Here is a 24,033-nt window from a genome sequence, read left to right as displayed (position 1 = left end):
TCTGTAGACTCCACCTCTGGGGGCAGGGCATAGCTGAACAAAAGGCAGGAGAAGCCTCTGCAGACTTAAATGTCCCTGTCTGACAGCTTTGAAGAGAGTAGTGGTTCTCCCAGCGTGGAGTTTGAGATCTGAAAATGGACAGACTGCCTCCTCAAGTGGGTCCTTGACCCCTGAGAAGCCTAACTGGGAGGCAAGCCCCAGCAGAGGGAGACTGACACCTCACACGGCCGGGTACCCCTCTGAGACGAAGCTTCCAGAGGAACAATCAGGCAGCAACATTTGCTGTTCAGGAATATTCGCTGTTTTGCAACCTCCGCTGCTGATACCCAGGCGAACAGGGTTTGGAGTGGACCTCCAGCAAACTCCAACAGACCTGCAGCTGAGGGTCCTGACTGGTAGAAGGAAAAGTGACAAACAGAAAGGACATCCACACCAAAACCCCATCTGTATGTCAGCATCACCAAAGACCAAAGGTAGATAAAACCACAAAGATGGGGAAAAAACAGAGCAGAAAAGCTGAAAATTCTAAAAATCAGAGCGCCTCTCCCCCTCCAAAGGAATGCAGCTCCTCGCCAGCAATGAAACAAAGCTGCATGGAGAATGACTTTGATGAATTGAGAGAAGAAGGCTTCAGACGATCAAACTTCTCCAACCTAAAGGAGGAAGTTTGAACCCATTGCAAAGAAGCTAAAAACCTTGAAAAAAGATTAGATGAATGGCTAACTAGAATAACCAGTGTCGAGAAGTCCTTAAATGACCTGATGGTGTTGAAAATCATGGCATGAGGATTATGTGATGAATGCACAAGCTTCAGTAGCCAGTTCAATCAACTAGAAGAAAGGGTATCACTGATTGAAGATTAAATGAATGAAATGAAGCGAGAAGAGAAGTTTAGAGAAAAAAGAGGAAAAAGAAACAAACAAAGCCTTCAAAAAATATGGGACTATGTGAAAAGACCAAATCTACGTCTGATTGGTGTGCCTGAAACTGACAGGAAGAATGGAACCGAGTTGGAAAACACTCTGCAGGATATTATCGAAGAGAACTTCCCCAACCTAGCAAGGCAGGCCAACATTCAAATTCAGGAATTACAGAGAATGCCACAAAGATGCTCCTCGAGAAGAGCAACTCTAAGTCACATAATTCTCAGATTCACCAAAGATGAAATGAAGGAAAAAATGTTAAGGGCAGCTAGAGAGAAAGGTCGGGTTACCCAGAAAGGGAAGCCCATCAGACTAACAGCAGATCTTGCAGCAGAAACTCTACAAGTCAGAAGAAAGTGGGGACCAATATTCAACATTCTTAAAGAAAAGAATTTTCAACCTAGAATTTTATATCCAGCCAAACTAAGCTTCATAAGTGAAGGAGAAATAAAATCCTTTACAGACAAGCAAATGCTGAGAGATTTTGTTACCACCAGGCCTGCCCTACTAGAGCTCCTGAAGGAAGCACTAAACATGGAAAGGAACAACTGGTACCAGCCACTGCAAAAACATGCCAAATTGTAAAGATCATCGGTGCCAGGAAGAAACTGCATCAACTAATGAGCAAAATAACCAGCTAACATCATAATGACAGGATCAAATTCACACATAACAATATTAACCTTAAGTGTAAACCGGCTAAATGCTGCAATTAAAAGACACAGACTGGCAAATTGGATAAAGAGTCAAGACCCATCAGTGTGCTGTATTCAGGAGACCCAACTCACATGCAGAGACACACATAGGCTCAAAATAAAGGGATGGAGGAAGATCTAACAAGCAAATGGAAAACAAGAAAAAGGCAGAGGTTAAAATCCTAGTCTCTGATAAAACAGATTTTTAACCAACAAGGATCAAAAGAGACAAGACCATTACAAAATGGTAAAGGGATCAATTCAACAAGAAGAGCTAACTCTCCTAGATATATGTGTACCCAATACAGGAGCACCCAGATTCATAAAGCATGTCCTTAGAGACTTACAAAGAGACTTAGACTCCCACACAATAATAATGGGAGACTTTAACATCCCACTGTCAACATTAGACAGATCAATGAAACAGAAAGTTAAAAAGGATATCCAGGAATTGAACTCAGCTCTGCACCAAGCAGACCTAGTAGACATCTACAGAACTCTCCACCCCAAATCAACGGAATGTACATTCTTCTCAGCACCACATCACTCTTATTCCAAAATTGACCACATAGTTGGAAGAAAAGCACTCCTCAGCAAATGTAAAAGAACAGAAATTATAATAAAGTGTCTCTCAGACCATAGTGCAATCAAACTAGAACTCAGGATTAAGAAACTCAGTCAAAACCGCTCAACTACATGGAAACTGAACAACCTGCTACTGAATGACATGAAGGTAGAAATAAAGATATTCTTTGAAACCAATGAGAACCAAGATGCAACATACCAGAATCTCTGGGACACATTTAAAGCAGTGTGTAGAGGGAAATTTATAGCACTAAAATGCCCACAAGAGAAAGCAGGAAGGATCTAAAATCGACACCCTAACATCACAATTAAAAGAACTAGAGAAGCAAGAGCAAACACATTCAAAACCTAGCAGAAGGCAAGAAATAACTAAGATCAGAGCAGAACTGAAGGAGATAGAGACACAAAAAACCCTTCAAAAAAATCAATGAATCCAGGAGCTGGTTTTTTGAAAAGATCAACAAAATTGATAGACCACTAGCAAGACTAATAAAGAAGAAAAGAGAAAATACTCAAACAGATGCAATAAAAAATGATAAAGGGCATATCACCACCGATCCCAATTTGGTGGTGGAAATACAAACTACCGTCAGAGAATACTGTAAACACCTCTACACAAATAAACCAGAAAATCTAGAAGAAATTGATAAATTCCTGGACACATACACCCTCCCAAGACTAAACCAGGAAGAAGTTGAATCCCTGAATAGACGAATAACAGGCTCTGAAATTGAGGCAAGAATTAGTAGCCTACCAACCAAAAAAAGTCCAGGACCAGATGGATTCACAGCCAAATTCTACCAGAGGTACAAGGAGGAGCTGGTACCATGCCTTCTGAAACTATTCCAATCAATAGAAAAAGAGGGAATCCTCCCTAACTCATTTTGTGAGGCCAGCATTATCCAGATACTAAAGCCTGGCAGAGACACAACAAAGAAAGAGAATTTTAGACCAATATCCCTGATGAACATCGTTGCAAAAATCCTCAATAAAATACTGGCAAACCAAATCCAGCAGCACATCAAAAGGCTTATCCACCAATATCAAGTGGGCTTCATCCCTGGGATGCAAGGCTGGTTCAACATACGCAAATCAATAAACATAATCCAGCATACAAACAGAACCAAAGACAAAAACCACATGATTATCTCAATAGGTACAGAAGAGGCCTTTGATAACATTCAACAGCCTTCATGCTAAAAACTCTCAATAAATTAGGTATTGATGGGACTTATTTCAAAATAGTAAGAGCTATTTATGACAAAACCACAGCCAATATCACACTGAATGGGCAAAAACTGAAAGCATTCCCTTTGAAAACTGGCACAAGACAGGGATGACTTCTCTCACCATTCCTATTCAACATAGTGTTGGAAGTTCTGGCCAGGGCGATCAGGCAAGAGAAAGAAATAAAGGAAAAGAGGAAAATTAGGAAAAGAGGAAGTCAAATTGTCCCTGTTTGCAGATGACATGATTGTATATTTAGAAAACCCCATCGTCTCAGCCCAAAATCTCCTTAAACTGATAAGCAACTTCAGCAAAGTCTCAGGATACAAAATCTATGTGCAAAAATCACAAACATTCTTAGTACACCAATAACAGACAGAGAGTCAAATCATGACTGAATTCCCATTCACAATTGCTTCAAAGAGAATAAAATACCTAGGAATACAACTTACAAGGGATGTGAAGGATGTCTTCAAAGAGAACTACAAACCGCTGCTCAATGAAATAAAAGAGGACACAAACAAATGGAAGAATATTCCATGCTCATGGATAGGAAGAATCAATATTGTGAAAATGGCCATACTGCCCAAGGTCATTTATAGATTCAATGCCATCCCCATCAAGCTACCAATGAGTTTCTTCACAGAATTGGAAAAAACTACTTTAAAGTTCATATGGAACCAAAAAACAGCCCACATTGCCAAGACAATCCTAAGCCAAAAGAACAAAACTGGAGGCATCACGCTACCTGACTTCAAACTATACTACAAGGCCACAGTAACCAAAATAGCATGGTACTGGTACCAAAACAGAGATACAGACCAATGGAACAGAACAGAGCCCTCAGAAATAATACCACATGTCTACAACCATTTGATCTTTGACAAACCTGACAAAAACAAGAAATGGGGAAAGAATTCCCTATTTAATAAATGGTGCTGGGAAAACTGGCTAGCCATAAGTAGAAAGCTGAAACTGGATCCCTTCCTTACACCTTATACAAAAATTAATTCAAGATGGATTAAAGACTTAAAAGTTAGACCTAAAACCATTAAAACCCTAGAAGAAAACCTAGGCAATACCATTCAGGACATAGGCATGGACAAACACTTCATAACTAAAACACCAAAAGCAATGGCAACAAAAGCCAAAATTGACAAATGGGATCTAATTAAACTAAAGAGCTTCTGCACAGCAAAAGAAACTACCATCAGAGTGAACAGGTAACCTACAGAATGGGAGAAAATTTTTGCAATCTACTTATCTGACAAAGGGCAAATATCCAGAATCTACAAAGAACTCAAACAAATTTACAAGAAAAAAATAAACAGCCCCATCAAAAAGTGGGCAAAGAATATGAACAGACACTTCTCAAAAGAAGACATTTATGCAGCCAACAGACACATGAAAAAATGCTCATCGTCAATGGCCATCAGAGAAATGCAAATCAAAACCAATGAGATACCACCTCACACCAGTTAGAATGGTGATCATTAAAAAGTCAGGAAACAACAGGTGCTGGAGAGGATGTGGAGAAATAGGAACACTTTTACACTGTTGGTGGGACTGTAAAGTACAGTGGAAGACAGTGTGGCGATTCCTCAAGGATCTAGAACTGGAAATACCATTTGACCCAGCCATCCCATTACTAGGTATATACCCAAAAGATTATAAATCATGCTGCTGTAAAGACACATACACACATATGTTTATTGCAGCACTATTCACAATAGCAAAGACTTAGAACCAACCCAAATGTCCATCAATGATAGACTTGATTAAGAGAATGTGGCACATATACACCATGGAATACTATGCAGCCATAAAAAAGGATAAGTTCATGTCCTTTGTAGGGATATTGATGAAGCTGGAAACCATCATTTTCAGCAAACTATCGCAAGGACAAAAACCCAAACACTGCATGTTCTCACTCATAGGTGGGAATCAACAATGAGAACACTTGGACACAGGAAGGGGAACATCACACACTGGGGCCTGTCTTGGGGTGGGGGGAGCGGGGAGGGATAGCATTAGGAGATATACCTAATATAAATGACAAGTTAATGGGTGCAGCACACCAACATGGCACATGCATACATATGTAACAAACCTGCAATTGTGAACATGTACCCTAGAACTTAAAGTATATTTATGTAAAAAAAAATGTACACCCAACACAGGAGCATCCAGATTCATAAAGAAAGTTCCTTATACATATGCAAAAAGACTTAGACAGCCACACAATAACATGGGAGAAGACAACACCGCACTGATAGTCTTAGATCACTGAAGCAGAAAACTAACAAAGATATTTGGGACCTGAACTCTGCCTTTGACCAAATGGGCCTAATGGACATCTACAGAACTCTCCACTCAAAAACAACAGAATATACATTCTCATCTGCACATATCACATAATCTAAAATCAATCATACAATCAGCCATAAAAATTCTCAGCAAATTCAGAAAAACTGTAATCATATCAAACGCATTCTTGGACCACAGCACAGTAAAAATAGAAATCAAAACTAAGAAATTCACTCAAAACCATCCAATTACATGGAAATTAAACAACCTGGTCCTGAACGACATTTGGGTAAACAATGAAATTAAGGCAGAAATCAAGAAATTATTTGGAACTAATGAGAACAAGCAAACAACATACCAGAATCTCTGGGACACAGCTAAAGCAGTGTTAAGCAGGAAGTTTATAGTGCTAAACACCCACATATAAAAGTTAGAAAGATCTCAAATTAACAACCTAACATCATCCCCAGCAGAACTAGAGAAACAAGAGCAAAACAACCCCAAAGCTAGCAGAAGACAAGAAATAACAAAAATCACAGCTGAACTGAAGGAAACTGGGACACACACAGAAAACATATAAAAAATCAAGGAATCAAACAATTGGTTTTTTGAAAGAATAAATAGAATTGATAGACCATTAGCTAGACTAGTAAAGAAAAGAGGGAGATAATCCAAATAAACACAATTAGAAAGACAAAGAGCACTTTACCATCAACCCCATAGGAATACGAAAAACCCTCAGAGACTACTACAAACGCCTCTGTGCACACAAACTAGAAAATCTAGAAGAAATTGAAAAATTCCTGGAAACATACAACCTCCCAAGACTAAACCAGGAAGAAATTGAATCACTGAACAGATCAATCACAAGTTCTGAAGTTGAATCAGTAATAAAAATCTTACCAACCAGAAAAAGGAATTCACAGCTGAATTCTACTAGATGTATAAAGAAGAGTTGGTACCATTCCTACTAAGACTTTTCCAAAAAATTGAAGAGGAAGGACTCCTCTCCAACTATGAGGCCAGCATCATAATGATACCAAAACCTGCCAGAGACAACAACAACAACAATCTTCAGGCCAATATCTTTGATGAACATAGATGCAAAAGTCCTCGACAAATACTAACAAGTTGAATCCAGCAACACATCAAAAAGCTAACCCACCATGATCAAGTAGGCTTTATCCCTGAGATACAAGCTTGGTTCAACATAGGCAAATCAATAAATGTGATTCACCACATAAACAGAACTGAAAACAAAAACCACATGATCATGACCATGATTCAGAAAAGACTTTCAACAAAATTTAACATCACTTCATGTTAAAAACCCTCAACAAACTAGGCATTGAAGGCATCTTATTCCAAAATAATAAGAGCCATCTATGACAAACCCACAGGCAACATCATACTGGGCCTGTGATGTTGGCCCAGTGTGAATGGCAAATACTGGAAACACTGTCCTTGAGAACCAGAACAAGACAAGGATGCTCACTCTCACCACTCCTATTCAACATAGTACTGTAAGCCCTAGACAAAGCAAGCAGGCAAGAGAAAGAAAGAAAACACATCCAAACAAGAAGAGAGGAAGACAAACTATCTTTGTTTGCGTATAATATGATTCTATAGCTAGAAAATTTCATAGTCTCTTCCCTAAAGCTCCCAGGTCTGATTAAAAAAAAAAAAAAAAAAAAAACTTCAGCAAAATTTCAGAACACAAAATCAATGTATACAAATCAGTAGCATTTCTATACACAAACAACATCCAAGCTGAGAGCCAAATCAAGAATGCTATCCCATTCACAATAGTCACAAAAAGAATAAAATACCTAAGAATACAGCTAAGCAGGGAAGTGAAAAATCTCTACAGTGAGAATTATAAAACATTGTTCCAAGAAATCAGAAATGACACAAACAAATGGGAATACACTCCATGTTCACGGATAGGAAGAATCAATCATGTTAAAATGGCCACATTCCCCAAAGCAATTTACAGATTCAATGCTATTCCTATCAAACTATCAGTGACATTCTTCACAGAATTAGAAAAAACTATTTTAAAATTCATATAGAGAACCAAAAAGAGCTTGAAAAGCCAAGGTAATTCTAAGCAAAAAGAACGAAGCTGGAAGCATCAAGTTACCCAACTTTAAACTATGCTACAGAGCTATAGTAATCGAAACAGCATAGTACTGGTAGAAATATAGACACATAGACCAATGAAACAGAATAGAAATCCCAGAAATAAAGTCACACACCTACAACCAACTGATCTTTGACAAAGTTGACACAAACAAGCAATGGGGAAAGGACTCCCTAGTCAATAAATGGTGCTGTGATAACTGGCTAGCCATATGCAGAAGATGGAAACTGGATCCCTTCCTTACACCATATACAATAATCAATTCAAAGTGGATTAAAGACTTAAATGTAAAACCTAAAACTATAAAACCCTGGAAGATAACCTAGGAAATACCATTCAGGACATAGGCCATGACAAAGATTTCATAACAAAGACACTGAAAGCAATTGCAACAAAAACAAATACTGATGAATGGAAAGTAATTAAACTAAGAGCTCCTGCACAGCAAAAGAAACTATCAGCAGAGTAAACAGACAACGTATAGAATGGGAGAAAATATTTGCAAACTGCATCTGATAAAGGTCTAATATCCAGTATCTATAAGGAACTTAAAGAAATTAATTAGCAAAAAACAAACAACCCCATTAAAAAGTGGGCAAAGGATATGAATAAACACTTTTCAAAAGAAAACATACATGTGGACAAAAAGCTTATGAAAAAATGCCTCAATATCAATGATCATTAGAGAAATGCAAATCAACACCACAATGAGATACCATCTCATACCAGTCAAAATGGCCATTATTAAAAAGCCAAAAATAACTCTGCAAGATTGTAGAGTAAAGGGAATGCTTGTGCACTGCTGGTGAGAATGTAAATTAGTTCACCCATTGTGGAAAGCAGTGTAGTGATTTCTCAAAGAACTAATAACAGAAGTATTATTTGACCCAGCAATCCTATTATTGGGTATATAACCAAATGAATAGAAATTATTCTACCATAAAGATACACGCATGCATATGTTCATCACAGCACTTTTTGCAATAGCAAAGTCATGGAATAAACTCCCATCAACAATAGACTGGATAAATAAAATGTGATAAAGGTTGGTGCAAAAGTAATTTTGATTGTTGCCATTTGACAGTAATAGCAGAAACTGCATTTACTTTTGCACCAACCTAATACATATACTCCACAGAATACTACACAGCCATAAAAAAGAACAAGATTATATCCTTTGCAGCAACGTGTATGGAGCTGGAGTCCGTAATTCTAAGCAAACTAATGCAGAAACAGAAAACCAAATGCTGCATATTCTCACTTATAAATGAGAGCTAAACACTGAGTACACATGGACACAAAGAAGAGAACAACAGAGACCAAGGCTTATTTGAGGGTGGCGGGTGGGAGGAGAGAGAGGATTCAAAAACTACCTATTAGGTACTATGCTTATTACCTGGCTGATGAAATAATCTGTACACCAAACCCTCAAGACATGCAATTAACCTAAATAACAAACCTGTTCATATACTCCAGAACCTAAAATAAAACAAAATCTTCCATTCACTGAAATAAAACAGCGCATGTTTAATTGTTTAAAAAAAAAAAAATATATATATATATATATGGCCTATCTCAAATAAATTCAAGCACAGAATGATTGAATAGTTTTGACAAGAGTAAGCAAAGCCACCATGGGAATTACAGAATACATTTTTGTTGAAAATAGCTAATTGCTTCTCACTGGAGAAGGTGTTAACGACATTACCAGCATTCTGATGTTGTGCACAACCATCATCTTCTAATCTACAAGGCAAGAGTCTGCTCTAGGAGGTGTGCTTAGAACGGAATTCAAGGGACATCTGAGAGCACCTCCTTGGAGCCTCAGACCAGCCTCTCTAGAGGTTTTAAACATCTTAAATTACATAAGAAATTAGAATCAGGAAAGTGAATGAATTAAAAGGGGGAATTGGAATTCCTCTGGAAGATTAATTTGAGACTCTTTCTTGACTACGTTTTGTCAAACTCTTAGTTTAAGAAATAACTATTCTTTACATTTATCCTTAGGCACTATCAAAGAGCATACTGGGAGAAGACTTTTAAATTAAAAAGTAATTTTTATATTTTTCTCCCGACAGAATTATTCCATACTGCGTGCCTGTTAAATATTTTTAGAAATTTTAAATACTAGATATGATTCTTCTTTTTGTACTTAAATCAGGGAAGTATTCTGGTCCAAAGACTCACAACTTATTTTTCTTTTTGTATTATAAAATCACATATACAGATTAACAAAATAAGAAAATAATACTTTCTAATCACACCACCAACAATAGCCACTGTTAATATTTTGATATAGCTTTTTTCTTTTTTCTACATGGCCATATGTGTATCTATCTATCTATCTATCTATCTAAGTATCTATCTATCTACAAATTCAGAAAAATTATAGAACATGCTCTTTGTTTAATTAACTTTCTATTTTATATTAGTTTAAGATTTATACTTAAAACTTAAATTTTTTAAGTTGTAAAGATAGTGGAGACTTCCCATATAGACCACATTGTTATAGTATACGTTATTACTAACTGAAGTCAATGCTTTATTCATATTTCTTTACTTTTCACCCTATATTCCTTTTCTGTTCGAGAATCCAATCCCGCTACCACATTACATTGAATAATTGTGTGTCTTTAGGCTGCTTAGATTACAACAGTTTCTCAGACTTCCTTGTTGTTGATGACTTTGACAATTTTGAATAATAATGGTTGGTTGTTTTGTAGAATGTGCCTCATTTGGGATGTTTGTTTTTTTCTCACGATTATGCTGGGGTTATGAATAGTGGGGAGGAGAACCCCAGAAATGCCATTATCATCCCAACATATCAAGGATACGTACTATCAGCATGACTTATTACTGTAGATGTCAACCTCGATCATCTGGCTGAGGTAGCTTGTCAGTTCTCTCCGCAATGAAGTTACCTTTTCATACTGTGCTTTTTGGAAGGAAGTCACTGCATGGAGCCCACTGTTAAGAAATAGGAGTTACGTTCTACCCCTTAAAGTGGGGGAGTATCTACATAAATTATTTGGACTTCTTCTTGATAGATAATTTATCTATTTTTATTCTCTCTCACTTATATATTTAATCACTTATTTGTAACAATGTTAACTCATATTTATTCAATATGGTGGGTTATAATCCAACATTGTTATTTATCTTTTTGTTCAAATTGTCCCAGGTTTGTCCATTGGGAGCTCTTCAGTTGGCTGCTATATCCCTTTCCCATGCTCCATTGTTGTGGGTTTTCTTTAGCAAGTTTTGCTTTCTGGCACTTACAAGATGTTTTGGACTTACATTCTCTCTGCCTGACCTGAAATCAGCCATTTCTCCAAGGAGCTCTGGATTCTTTTATTGGAGAATGGTATTAGAAACCAATATCTGGGCACTGAGTGGGCTCATTGGTACTTGAATTTGTTGCTTTGAGACACTCTCAGCTAACAGAGCAAGAAAACATGTATATGGTGTACACTAACTGGTGTATGCAAACGTGTCTATGATTATTTCTTCCTATATATTCATTTGTATCTATATTAAACTAAATATGAGTTCATGCTGATATCTCCAACTCTTATCCAGTACATGAATCATTCTAGACTTATTTTCTTGGTTCTCTGTAAACTCCTACTCCATTAGTGAGAAACCTAGTTTCCACCATCTGCCATTTATTTACTTAATTGTTCAATTCTAGTATGCATGTATGGTGGTTTCAGAATTGTTAACTCCTACTCTCATGGGAAATAATTTTACCAATTAGAGTACAGTGCTTATGTACAGCTTTACTTTCCACTCATTCAAAAAAGTTATTTAGTTTGGCACTTTTACCCCCACTCTCTTCAGTGAGGTCATTTTATACATTTCTAATGGAAATTCCTTTGTCATAGTCTGCATTCCATCCTGGGATCCTCTGGTCTCCTAAATGACCTTTGAAAATTCACATGCTTTAAGTTTCACTCTTTGTGCTATCAAGTTCTATAGATTTTGACAAACGCAGTGTTAGGTATCTACCATTGCAATATGGTATGCAGAAGAGTTTCACCACCCAAAAAATAACTTCCCATGCTTCACCTATTCGACCATCTCTCTTCTAAACCCCTGGCAACCATAGATCTGTTTGACGTCTCTGTAGGTTTTTTTTGTTTGTATTTGTTTTTCCCCAGAATGTCATAAAAATTGGATCATACAGTATGCAAACTTTTCAGATTGGCTTATTTCACTTTTAAATATGCATTTAAGATTTATCCATATTTTTGCATGACTTGATAGCTCATTCCTTTTTATTGTTAAATATTATTCCATTATATGTATGTGTCACAATTTATTGATCCATTCACCTATTAAAAAGCATATTAGCTGCTTCTAGAAAATTATAAATAAAGCTGCCACAAATATTTTTGGATGTGGATTTTTCATGTGCATGCACATATTGTGCACAAGCACATATATCTTCAGATCAATTGGGTAAATAATTGAGAGCCTAACTGTTGGATCACATGGTAAGACTGTTTTGCTTTACTGCTAAGCTGTCTTCTAAAGTGCCTATATCATTCTGCACTCCCACCAGCAATGAATGAGAGTTCCTGTTGCTTAGCTTCCTTGCCAGCGATTTGTATTATCGGTGCTTTGGATTTTAGCTATTCGAATAGATGTGTACTGGCATCACATTGTTGTATTAATTTGCATCTCACTAGTCACAAATGATGTTAAGTATCTTGTCATATGTTTATTTTCCATCAGTATTTTTTTTGTGATGTATCTGTTTAAATCTTTTGCTCATTTTAAAATTGGATTTTAGTTTCTTAAGGAGTTTTAAGACATTTTTTGTATTTTGGATACAAGTTCTTTATCCAATATATGATTTACCATATTTTGTCTTTTTACCCTCTTTGTAGTGTCTTTCATGGCATGACTCTCAATTTGCTTTTTTTTTTTTTTCTGAGGAATGTTATTACATTTTTCATATTATTCTATAAAATCACTTTTTAAGGACTGCAAATTGTTCTATTATAGGACTGTACCATACAATATGTTACTGTTGGACAAATATTTATATGGCTTCCTGTTTTTCCTTTCAGGAAGAAAACAAAACAGTGATGGACATGCTTGTAACTAAATATTCTCTTAAGTGTTCACTGAAAATAAAATTCTTTAAGTGAAAATTCTGTATCCAAAGGTATCACCTTTTAAAGACTTTTGCTAGGACAAATTCTCTGTTTCCTTGATCTGCCATGCTTATGAATTATTCCATTCCCTCTTTAGGTCAGAGTCAGAGGTAGGCCACAAGTGCATTTTGAAGTATCAGATGCTTTGATACCTTACTGTGTTAAACACACATAAAGCTGAGACATCAGAAGTATTCGGCCTCAAGTGAAAGCTGGATTCTAACCTTTATAAGAGTGACACCTCCCCATTTGTTTCAGTTTGCACTCTAAACCTTAATTTAGGCCTCATGTCTTCTAGAAAACCTGTATACCAATCCTATACACAGTGAAGGTGTGTAATGAGGCAAACTGGATGCTGTATGTCCAGTTACTCAGATTGCAGAGTTATCTAGGGTTCTGGGGAAACTGGTAGCGGCCCCCTGGTGCCACCATTGCCTTCCTTCCTGTCTCAACCTGGGTTAATGTCCCTCCACTGCATTCCTGTGCCATTTGATCTTGGACTTATTTTTTTTTTAACTTTTTTTTTTTTTATTATACTTCAAGTTCTGAGGTACATGTGCACAACGTGCAGGTTTGTTACATAGGTATACATGTGCCATGTTGGTGTGCTGCACCCATCAACTGTCATTTACATTAGGTATTTCTCCTAATGCTATCCCTCCCCCAGCCCTTTTTAATGTTTCTGCCTCTATGAGATTTTGAATATCTTAAACTGAGCTACCTAAAAATGTCATTTTAAAAAATTTTAAATAGATAATCAATGAAAACAAATGTTTTTGAAAATTCTACCACATTGCCTGTTCCAAAACAGGGATGGGCATCTCTCTCCTGGAGTAAAAGAATCACCCAGGTTTCCTCTCTGTTTCTATGCACCCAGTGTAGTCTGTAAATTCCTACCCAGACCAAGCAATGGAGAGAGTGAGCGGTAGCAGGCACTGGACTCACTGGACTAGTGCTTACTTTAGCCTTGTAGACTTGGGTTTGTGCTGCCAGATGCTGCTGCTAACCTTTGGCTTACAGTAGTTTTGACGAATATGGAGGCTGTTAGTCAAAGCAACTCTGTCTCCCTAAGAATGTGTTGCGATACATTTAATTCAGAGCTGCATCAGTTGCAACAGATCTTGTGCTTTAACAAGTACCTTGGATCTTTGAGAGAATAAACTAGTCATGGCTTTACAGGCCTTTTAGGGAAAGCTACTGCTGCGCTCCGTGCTCTTTGGTTCTTGGGAATGCACAGCAGTGCTGGATGCCAAGAATATAAACAGCCAGAACAATATGTTCAGTATTTAGGAAATACAGCTGGATCTAGCAAATGTATATGACAGATTGACTCTGTGGCCAGAGAAATTTCCTCTGCACATTTTACCCACTTAAGTAACGTTAAACTGAAAGTCCTAGCATGACATGATTTTGAATATATGCTAATTAAAGGGCATGTCTATTCACTTTATTTGTGTCTCCTGTGTCTTTCTCTAGAGTTATTTTAAGGCAGAGTATCACATTGCATCAAAACAGCTCCGTCTCCTGCCACTCCACGTGCAATGCCATGAACTTAAATAAATTGCTGGTAAGAGGACGCAAATGCTGTGACCAGGCAAGTAAGTGTTGTCAAAGTGTTATAAAACTACCCTGAACTTTTGGATCCAGAGTACTTTCCTTCCTTTCCCTTCCCTTGTCCTCTCTTTTCTTTGAGTATAAGTGGTCACAGGAACACACTTCCAAAGCTTGAACTTAGAACTTTCATCTGGGAAGTTTGTTTGGACAGCATTCAAACATAAGTGATAAAAATATACAAAGGCTGGTCAGGCACAGTGGCTCACGCCTGTAATCCCAGCACTTTGGGAGGCCAGGGCAGGCAGATCATGAGGTCAGGAGTTTGAGATCAGCCTCGCCAATATGGTGAAACCCCGTCTCTGCTAAAAATACAAAAAATTAGTGGGGCATGGTGGCAGGCACCTGTAGTCCCAGCTGCTTGGGAGGCTGAGGCAGGAGAATCACTTGAACCTGGGAGGCGAAGGTTGCAGTGAGCTGAGATCACACCACTGCACTTCAGCCTGGGTGACAGAGCAAGACTCCATCTCCAAAAACAAACAAACAAACAAAAAGCAAAAAAAGAATACACAAAGGCTATTTATGAATTTTTTAAATTTGAATTCAAGGGAAGTATTGTAGCTACTCTTAAAAGTTTTCACTTAAGAAAATGTTCTCATCTTCATTTTCCCTCATTCATCCTGAGGCCTTCATCCCTCCCATAGCAAGAGAATATAAAAGAAGTGGGACAGAAAGAGTGAAGAGGGCATGCTAACAAAGATTGTTTTCCATTTTCCTCCGTATCTGGCAGCCTCTGTTACTACTGGGAGAGAGAGGAAGCGAATCAAAAGTGGAATGAATTTGTGCTGTTTTTAGAGCCTGCTCTTTCCCACACCCTTTATATACCTCACCTTACTTAATTCCATGACGACATAGTGAAGTCTATATTTTTATTCCGCTATTACAGGCACGTATATTAAAGGGCTCAGAGAGTCAGTAGCTTGCTCAGAGTCACAGAGCTATAGCTCGTATTGGAGCCCAGAGCTGTGTGATTGCACAGAGCCTATTACGTGGTCCCTACCTACATTATGCTGAGTCCTTTTGCCTGCAATTAGGTTGAACGGCTGTCAAGTCAGCTGAAAACTGTGGTTATGGCTATAGGCCATAATCACAGGCAAGCAATAAGGAGGCAGCATCTTTTGGGAGCTGAATTTGCAAAATCCTATGAAGTCATGGCAACTGTGGCCCTGAAGACAAGGCCCAGGTAGTACCCAGGCAGATTCAGAGAGAGCTGATGGAGAATAGGTGTGAGTCTCCTACCTGGCCATTACTGTTTGGGTAGAACTTCCCTTCTCCCTTCTTCTGAAAACAAAAAACAAACAAACAAAAAAACTTGAACTCCACTCAGGTTTTTTCTATTGCAGCTGCTGCAAACCAATGGGCTTTGGGGAACTGTGCTTCCCTTCAGAAAGGAAAGCGTATTTGAGGATGAAAAGGAAGGTAAGAAAGAGGGATTTAGGTGCAAGGAAATTTACATCATCTTTAGATGAAGGAGGGCTTGAAGGAAACGTCCCAGCATGTAAAAGAAAAATGATAAATTAAGACTAATTTTTAAAAAAGTATCTATGTACATTTTTTCACAGGCATTGCTAAATCCCGTGTTTTAAAAATTAATTTTTCCCTCATATTAGCAATGTCACAATAGTCACTATCACTGGAATGACACTGTATCATGCAAGGGGGTGGCAGAGGAAAGCACAGGCAGTGATGGATATACAGATCAACGTAATGTGATGTGGCATCCCTTCTCAACTGCAAATACAATTACCTTCAGGGTAACAGAACAGCCAAACTGCTTCAGTAAATTACTAGGATATTGCCTTGCTGCTCTAAATCCTGAGTCTGTTTTCTGGGTTTCTATATGTTTGTGGAGAAATGAATTTCCAGTTAAATCTTTGTTATTCTCTCCCTAGAGCCAAAAATTGTGGGTGGGGCAAAGACTTATATTCAAAACAAATTTTACTCCTCGATGCTATCGCTATCTTTCTTCCAAGGTCTCTTTGTCAAAGTACCATTAATCTATGCAGGCCACTGCATTGATCCTACATTATCGATTCATTAACCACCATTTATGGAATACCTCCAATGCATCAGTCACTGTGCTAGACATTAGGGATATAGAGACAAACAACACACTCCATGCCCTCCAGGAGCCCATGTTTAGTAGAGAAGAAGGACAACTGAACAAATAGTCACTATATAAAAGTTCAATGGTCAAGGGTTATACAAAGTATGATAAGCACATCTGGTTTGTATGAGTATCTTCCAGACGGGGAAAATTTCTTACATTTTCTGTTGCAAAACAAATTTCCCCTGTTTTTTTAAAAAAATAAGTTGGCACCATTCAACTCGTCAATCCAAAATTAACTGGTCTCTAAGTTATTGATGCCCTGCAGCTAGAAAGTCTTTAATTTTATTACTGAAATCTACTGCAACATAGCCAAGTCTAATATAATACAACCCAAAGGGGAAATATCACATTTATCTAGATATGCAATTGAAAAAATTCTGTATACTTAGAAACTATGATATTTTCACTGCATAACAATTTGGGGAAATCACATCAGGCCACATATTTAGAAGGTATCCTATGGCAACCATGAGAAGTTGCTTTGGTCTCACATAGCTGAACATAAAAATGACTCCTTGCTTATCAGATGCCTGGAAGAAGAAGGGGCAGCAAAAGTTATATCTCCTTTGGATTATTAAATTAAGCTCCTCTCTGGGCCTCCATGAGCTCTTGTGAAGCAAGAAAATGCATGTCCTACTCTTGGTCCCATGGATGTAGTAGATGTTCTTCATGCTTGATTTTTTTCTTTTTTATGGCATGTGTCTTGCTCATACTTAGGGGCTTGTGGTTCAGTGGAGACCACACTGGACTGGACTGAACAGACAACTGAAGAGCTCTCTCTACCTTTCAGCATCTCTGTCTGCCTTTCTGACTACCTAAAAAGTACTACAACCTTTGACTCTGTTTCTAAGGTGGATTTTTCCTACTCATGCTTCCTAGCGACTTGGTGAGGATTTGTTGAATCATGGGACATTTGAGCTTGCCAAGGTAAGGCTTCATTGTGGCTTTGTGTGGCCCTTCTGGGATCACTGATGTGCCTGGGCCAGGTTCATTTGTATTTGAAGGAGGGAGGAGTTGGTTTGGAGGCACAGTCTAAGAGGAGAGAAGAAGTGGAGGGTGAAGATGAGGGCACAGCAACTGGTCTCTTTATGGCATCTCATACAGAGTTGGCACCTTGGCAATTAGGATATTGGGGACCAAAAGCTGATGCACCACTTTAACAAGATTCTTTGTAAATGTAGGGCAGGTTGGAGGTCAGAAACACAGGCAGGACTTCCAAAGGCTGTGGGCACTGTTCCTGTGAGGCTCAAGTGACAAGGTGGGAGACAGGATTGGGTGGAGGGCACAGTTCTTCCATGTTGAAGAACTCTCTAACATCCTGAAGACTGCCTACCTTAAGACCAACCCAGCAATGCTGGGTGCTTTCTTGGTAGACTGCTTGGAGAGGCAGCCGTGAGGAGTCTTTGTGGTCCATGGACAACTGGGGACTGGAACATGAGGAAGTTGGGTGGTTACAACTGTAATTATTAGACCAATCTGTGGCCCCCATGATACCCACCTGAAAGAATTCTTGCCCAGCTCTGTGCCTCCTACCTCAGATGTGGCACCCAGAATGGCACCAAACACACCTAGTGAGGTTTGGAACAAGAGTAAGCTAGCTTCTCTGCTATGTTTTCAGTAGCCTTCCTGATAACACCCAGCATTTGTTGAGCTTCTTTAGCTTCAGCACATGTTTCCACCAGTGTCCCCCAACAGAGAGGATGACTATGTCACTGAAGAAGTGGAGCAGCTGAAAATAGACTCAGCTCTTGGCCCCTGTAGAGACTGCGAGACTCTGTGCACACCGTGACAGTCGGGGCTTCTGAGCACTGTGCTGTTCAGCTCTATTGCGCAACCTGCCACACCCTGTTACTGTAAATGGAACACCGGCTGTGAGTTGGTCAAAGCCTTGCCATGACAAGGCCACTTGCATGGGACTCTAAATTAAAAAAAAAAAAAAAAAAAAAAAAGGTCTCTCTTATTGACTGAAAAACTGGTTCTCTTTTTCATATTTCTCACTGTCTGGAGCTGAATTATTAACAGGCAAAAATTAGGTGGGGCTTCATTGATATTCTCATGAGCTTTTACAACAAGATCGGAAAGTGTGCCTCGGTGAATTGCCTTTTGTTAGCAGTGTGGAGATGCAGGCAAAAATGAGCAGTGTGGTTTGTGTTTGCAGCTGCCCCTCCCCTCTCTTCAGCGTCTCTCCTTCCCGGCTGCAAGGTGCGTCTTTAATGCGCCACACTGACAAGGCATTTCAGTCATGCAGTTAATTAATATCATTCCGAGGCTCAATGTGACAGTTCCTTCAGACTCATAAATCAGAAACCACTAACAAACGTCATTCCTTTTCTGATCTCTTTCTCTTTCTTTTTAATATGTTGATTTACTTTCAGTATGCGTAACCAAAAAAGAAAGAAACAAACCAATAAAAATACTGATGAAAATGCCGGGTGCCATGACTTGAATGCATTTTAGACTTTCCAAGCCAGCAATGCAACAGCCAGGAAAACAGCAAAGAAAAAAAAATCACCCTTGCCTTTCAGGGAATGAACATGGGAGGAAAACAAAACATCAGACAGTGTTCTATCTTTTAGAGACTATGAGTCAATCCCTGGGGGCTGTATCAAGACAGACCCAGTTACCTGGAGAATACAAAAAATGGCCTGGCCAAAGTTCAAACACTAGAGTGACCAAACAAAAGGATTCCCAGGGAGGAAGAGGCACTAATCAAAGCTCTGACAGCACCCAGCCCTGATGAAAAATGACTGTGGAGAATTCCCATTAAGGATATTTGAAACCACAGTTCTTATCTTTCCCTCCTTCCCCTTTTCTCAGCTGGGGACATGCAGTCTATCTTTTCCCTCCAATCTTATCCATGTCCCGGAGACAGACTGTTCACTTAGGTCAAATCTGGTCAGGGTGGAGGGGTCAGGTTACGGCTTCCAGCTGATGAAAAAACTGTAGCTTCAAAGTTGCCTGGTTTGCCAGTTCTCTCAAAAAGATCCACACCCAGTAAAAATAATTCTTAAATTTACCCTACTGATGGGAGCACCTGGAGAAAAGGATTTTTTTTAAGCCTGTATATCAAGTTTGATAAAAGCCAATTATTAGCAGCCTGGAAGAATGCTTTACAAGATCTTGAAGAAAGATTGATTTAAAGAAAATAGTGGAATATTTTTTCATTAATTCATAGCCACAATAGCCCTATTCTTAGAGAGTTTTCTTTTCACAGCCATACTGATTTTTCAAACACTAATTTCCTCTTCCTGGTTCTGCTCCTTGTGGAATTTATTAAAGAAAAGAAGAGTAGAGTCTTCTACTTATTGCATGGTTGCCAGATAAAGTATCTAAATATAAAAATTAAGAAATTGCTTAGATTACATAGACACAGGCACTTATATTTTAAAAGGTAATGGTTAAAAAGAGAAATTTATCAGTTACATTCGTGGGAATGAACATTAAGCATTCATCAAAAAGATTTTCAGAAATAACTGAGAGTAAGGGGAAATAAGAATATAAAATTAAAAAGTATTTCTCAGAAAAGCATAGCACAGCATGTCTCTACTAGAAGGAAGCAAAATAAAATGTTATATATTTTAAATCAAGAAAGTTATCAAAATGTCTAAATCCCTGCCCTAAATCACTGAAATGATCATGTGCATCCATTCATTCTCCCTCAATGGAGAACAGTTGCATATACATAGGTTCTTTAAAAGGCTTTGGTGAGGATGGATATGGTAACATTGTGTCAGAGGTGTGTGAACCAGAGCACCTCCATCTTGGATAGGGGCTGGGTGAAATAAGGCTGAAACCTGCTAGGCTGCATTCTCAGACGGTGAAGGCACTGTAAGTCACAGAATGAGATAGAAGGTCAGCACAAGATACAGGTCATAAAGACCTTGCTGATAACACAGCTTGCAGTAAAGAAGCTGGCCAAAACCCACCAAAGCCAGGATGGCGAGAACAGTGACCTCTGGTCGTCCTCTGCTATACTCCCACCAGCGCCATCACAGTTTACAGATGCCCTGGCATCATGAGGAAGTCACCCTATATGGTCTAAAAAGGGGAGGCAGTAATAATCCACCCCCCGTTTAGCATATCATCACAAAATAACCACAAAAATGGGCAACCAGCAGCCCTCAAGGGTTATTCTTTTATTTTTCTACTTTGTTAATAAACTTGCTTTCACTTTACTCTACAGACTTGTCCTGAATTCTTTCTTGGATGAGATCCAAGAACCCTCTCTTGGGGTCTGGATTGGGACCTTTTTCCTGTAACAATTGGGTGGACTAGGTTATGCTGCAATAACAAACAACCCCAAAGTCTTGGTGACTTAAACCACAAAGATTATTTTTTGCTCCTGTTACATGTCAATCAAGATTCAGCAGGGCTGTTTTGTTCATCATGCTTGAAGAATCCAGGCTGATGCCAATGCTGGCTCAAGAGAGACCTGGGGAGTCTCTTCCCAGACCTGGGAAGATCATGATCTTCTTCTCAGAAGCGGGAAGGGACACAGACCAGTTCCATTCACACTTCATGAACCAAGTCATGGCCAATCCTAAATATCAGAGTGTGGAAAGTGCAGTCCAACTTGAGGAATATCTTATGGAGCAGGCAATATTGATGTCTCTCTGGAATGTTTGCATTGGTTCTTTTTCATCCGTGATTTGACTTTCTTCTAGCAGGTGTTGGCCTGTTTACAGACGCCAATAAAATGCTCCTTTGAATGTAACTTCTTCCTTCTGGAATTCCAGGCATCTTGCTATCTGTGGAAATCTCTTGGACTAATAACAGGGTATTGACAATGGATTTCAATGCATAATGCCTAAAGGCAGGTGCAAATTTGAAATTCCCAAGTCCTTGTTTGTTCTGGAAGTCAAGCCTCTTGCAAAGTTAAATGATTTCAGTTTTTTCTCTTCCTGTTTTTTTCCTGTTTCTTTCCTCTAATCATCTTTATCTCCCAGACCTTGTTCCATGGCCCCTGTTTTACTGACTAAAACAGAACTTGGTCAGAACTTTTAAAACATATTCTCCAAGGCTTCCAGCATACCATTTCTGCCATATTTTCAAGATCAATTGTGGATGACCATAATAGAGCCAGACTCTGGTGCCAATGTGCAGAGGAAAGAGTTTATAAATATTTACATAGAAAAATGATTGACACTTTTTTTTTGTCAAAATGAAATTCAAGATGACAACTACACCCTTCCTTTTAAACAGAAGGTGCATGAGGTTTAGGAGAAAGCAATGAGGAATGAAATTCATAGAACTTGCTGGCTTTTACTCTTCCTTAAAAATAAGAGAATTAAAAAGAGAAATTTAGGCTTTTTATCAGGCCAATTCAGATATGTTTTTGAGACATGATATAATAGTAAATCACAGTATAACATTTACAATAACAGGCTCTTGAAAATAATTGCTATTGTAAAAGCGATACATTTATTGTTGATAATTAGGAAAATAATGAAAGGTGTAAAGGAAAAAAGAATCAGCCATAATCTTAGACTCTAGAAATAATAATTGCAAGCATTTGGTGTTATCCTCCCAGTATTTTCCTTGTGTCTGCAGTTTTTCTATGCAATTAAAAAATATACTGCAAAGGGTATAACTATCGGTCCACAAATTCAGACATACTTGAAACAATAATTTCCTTCATTTTTTTAAGGCTCAAGTTGGTTTCTTTCTTTCTTCTTTTTCTTCCCCCCTTTTTTAGAGGCAGGGTCTTTCTCTGTCGCCCAGGCTAGAGCACAGTGGCATGATCACAGCTCACTGCAGCCTCAAACTTCTGGGTTTAAACAATCCTCCTGTCCCAGCCTCCTGTGTAGCTAGGACTACAGGTCCATGCTGCCATGCCAGGCCAATTTTTTAATTTTTATTTTTGTAGGGATAGGGTCTCATTATGTTACCCAGACTGGTCTCAAACTCGTGGTCTCAACTGACCCTCCCTCTCTGGCCTCCCAAAGTGCTAGGATTACAGGCATGAGCCATCATGCCCCATACAGATTAGTTTCTATTTTAAGTCCTCACTTTGCCTGGGAACTGAAATTTAATGTTGGTCAATGTGAGACAACTTCCTTCTTTCTAGAGGTTTGTCTAAATTGACAGGGGGTGGGGTGATGGAGGCCCAAGACACAGGAAGGAATGTGCTACATCCTTGAACAATGATTTACAAATTTATCTGCAAAGTTTCTTCTTCCTGTTTGAATTTTTTTCTTTAGTTCGAAAGCCTCTGCCTAGGAAATAAGGTCACAGGACCAACCAAACTCTAGCTCTCTTATTAACAAACTCGCAATTTATTCTGTCCTAAATCCAGTGGTACCTTTTTTTTCAAGTACAAGAACATGCTAGTTATCTACCTATTACCTTTCTGCTTGAAATCCACCCTCCCCGTGCTGTGCTCTGAGATTCTGGAAACCTTATTTTCCAGGCTCCTTTGCTGGCTGACGTTCTGCTAATTCTGCAGCTGGTTGCAGCAGAGGAGGATGGACAGCAGAAGGAAGGGAAAAGTGGTTTCCTTCCCGATTATTGCCAGTCCTGTCAGGGTTACCCAAGACTGGCAATTTGTTCCACCAGCAGCAATGCCTTCGGACTTCTGCCTCAGTGTTTTCAAGAAGTCCCGGTGTTACAGGAAAGGGGTCCTGATTCAGACCCCAACAGAGGGTTTTTGGATTTTGCACAAGAAAGAATTCAGGGCAAGTCCATAGACTAAAGTGAAAGCAAGTTTGTTGGGAAAGTAAAGGAATAAAAGAATGACTACTCCAAAGAGCAGCCCTGAGAGGGCTGCTGGTTGCCTATTTTTATGGTTATTTCTTGATGATATGCTAAATAAGGGGTGGATTATTCATGCCTCCCCCTTTTAGACCATGTAGGGTAACTTCCTGACATTGCCATGGCATTTGTAAACTGTCATGGTGCTGGTGGGAGTGTAGCAGTGAGGATGAACTCTCGTGGCCATTTTGGTTTTGGTGGGTTTTAGCTGACTTCGTTACTGCAACCTGTTTTATCAGCAAGGCCTTTATGACCTGTATCTTTTGCTGACCTCCTATCTCATCTTGTGCTTTAGAATGCCTTAACTGTCGGGGAATGCCGCCCAGTAGGTCTCAGCTTCATTTTACCCAGCCCCTACTCAAGATGGAGTTGTTCCGCTTCAAATGCCTCCGACACTAGCACCCACCACATCAGGGACCCTCAGAAGAGAAGAGCCATCAATGGCTGGGCGAGGCCGCAGGAGCACCACCTCCAGGAGGTCCTCTGCTGTAGCTTCTAGCGTCTACTAAGCCCCTGCTTT

At 38.9% G+C, this 24,033-nt stretch overlaps 1 long non-coding RNA gene across 1 annotated transcript; it reads left to right on the top strand.

Annotated features, from left to right (window-relative positions):
* The first annotated feature begins 12,789 nt into the window (after nt 1-12,789).
* Nucleotides 12,790-22,486, top strand: LOC110740939. The gene is made up of 3 exons (XR_002516265.2): nt 12,790-14,640; nt 15,997-16,072; nt 17,615-22,486. It is a non-coding gene; the product is annotated as an uncharacterized LOC110740939 (long non-coding RNA).
* Nucleotides 22,487-24,033: the final 1,547 nt, after the last annotated feature.

The sequence above is a fragment of the Papio anubis genome, chromosome 10, assembly GCF_008728515.1.
Source record: "Papio anubis isolate 15944 chromosome 10, Panubis1.0, whole genome shotgun sequence".
Taxonomy (NCBI): domain Eukaryota; kingdom Metazoa; phylum Chordata; class Mammalia; order Primates; family Cercopithecidae; genus Papio; species Papio anubis.
Note: the sequence above shows the minus strand (reverse complement) of the source record. Positions and strands in the feature narration are given on the sequence as shown.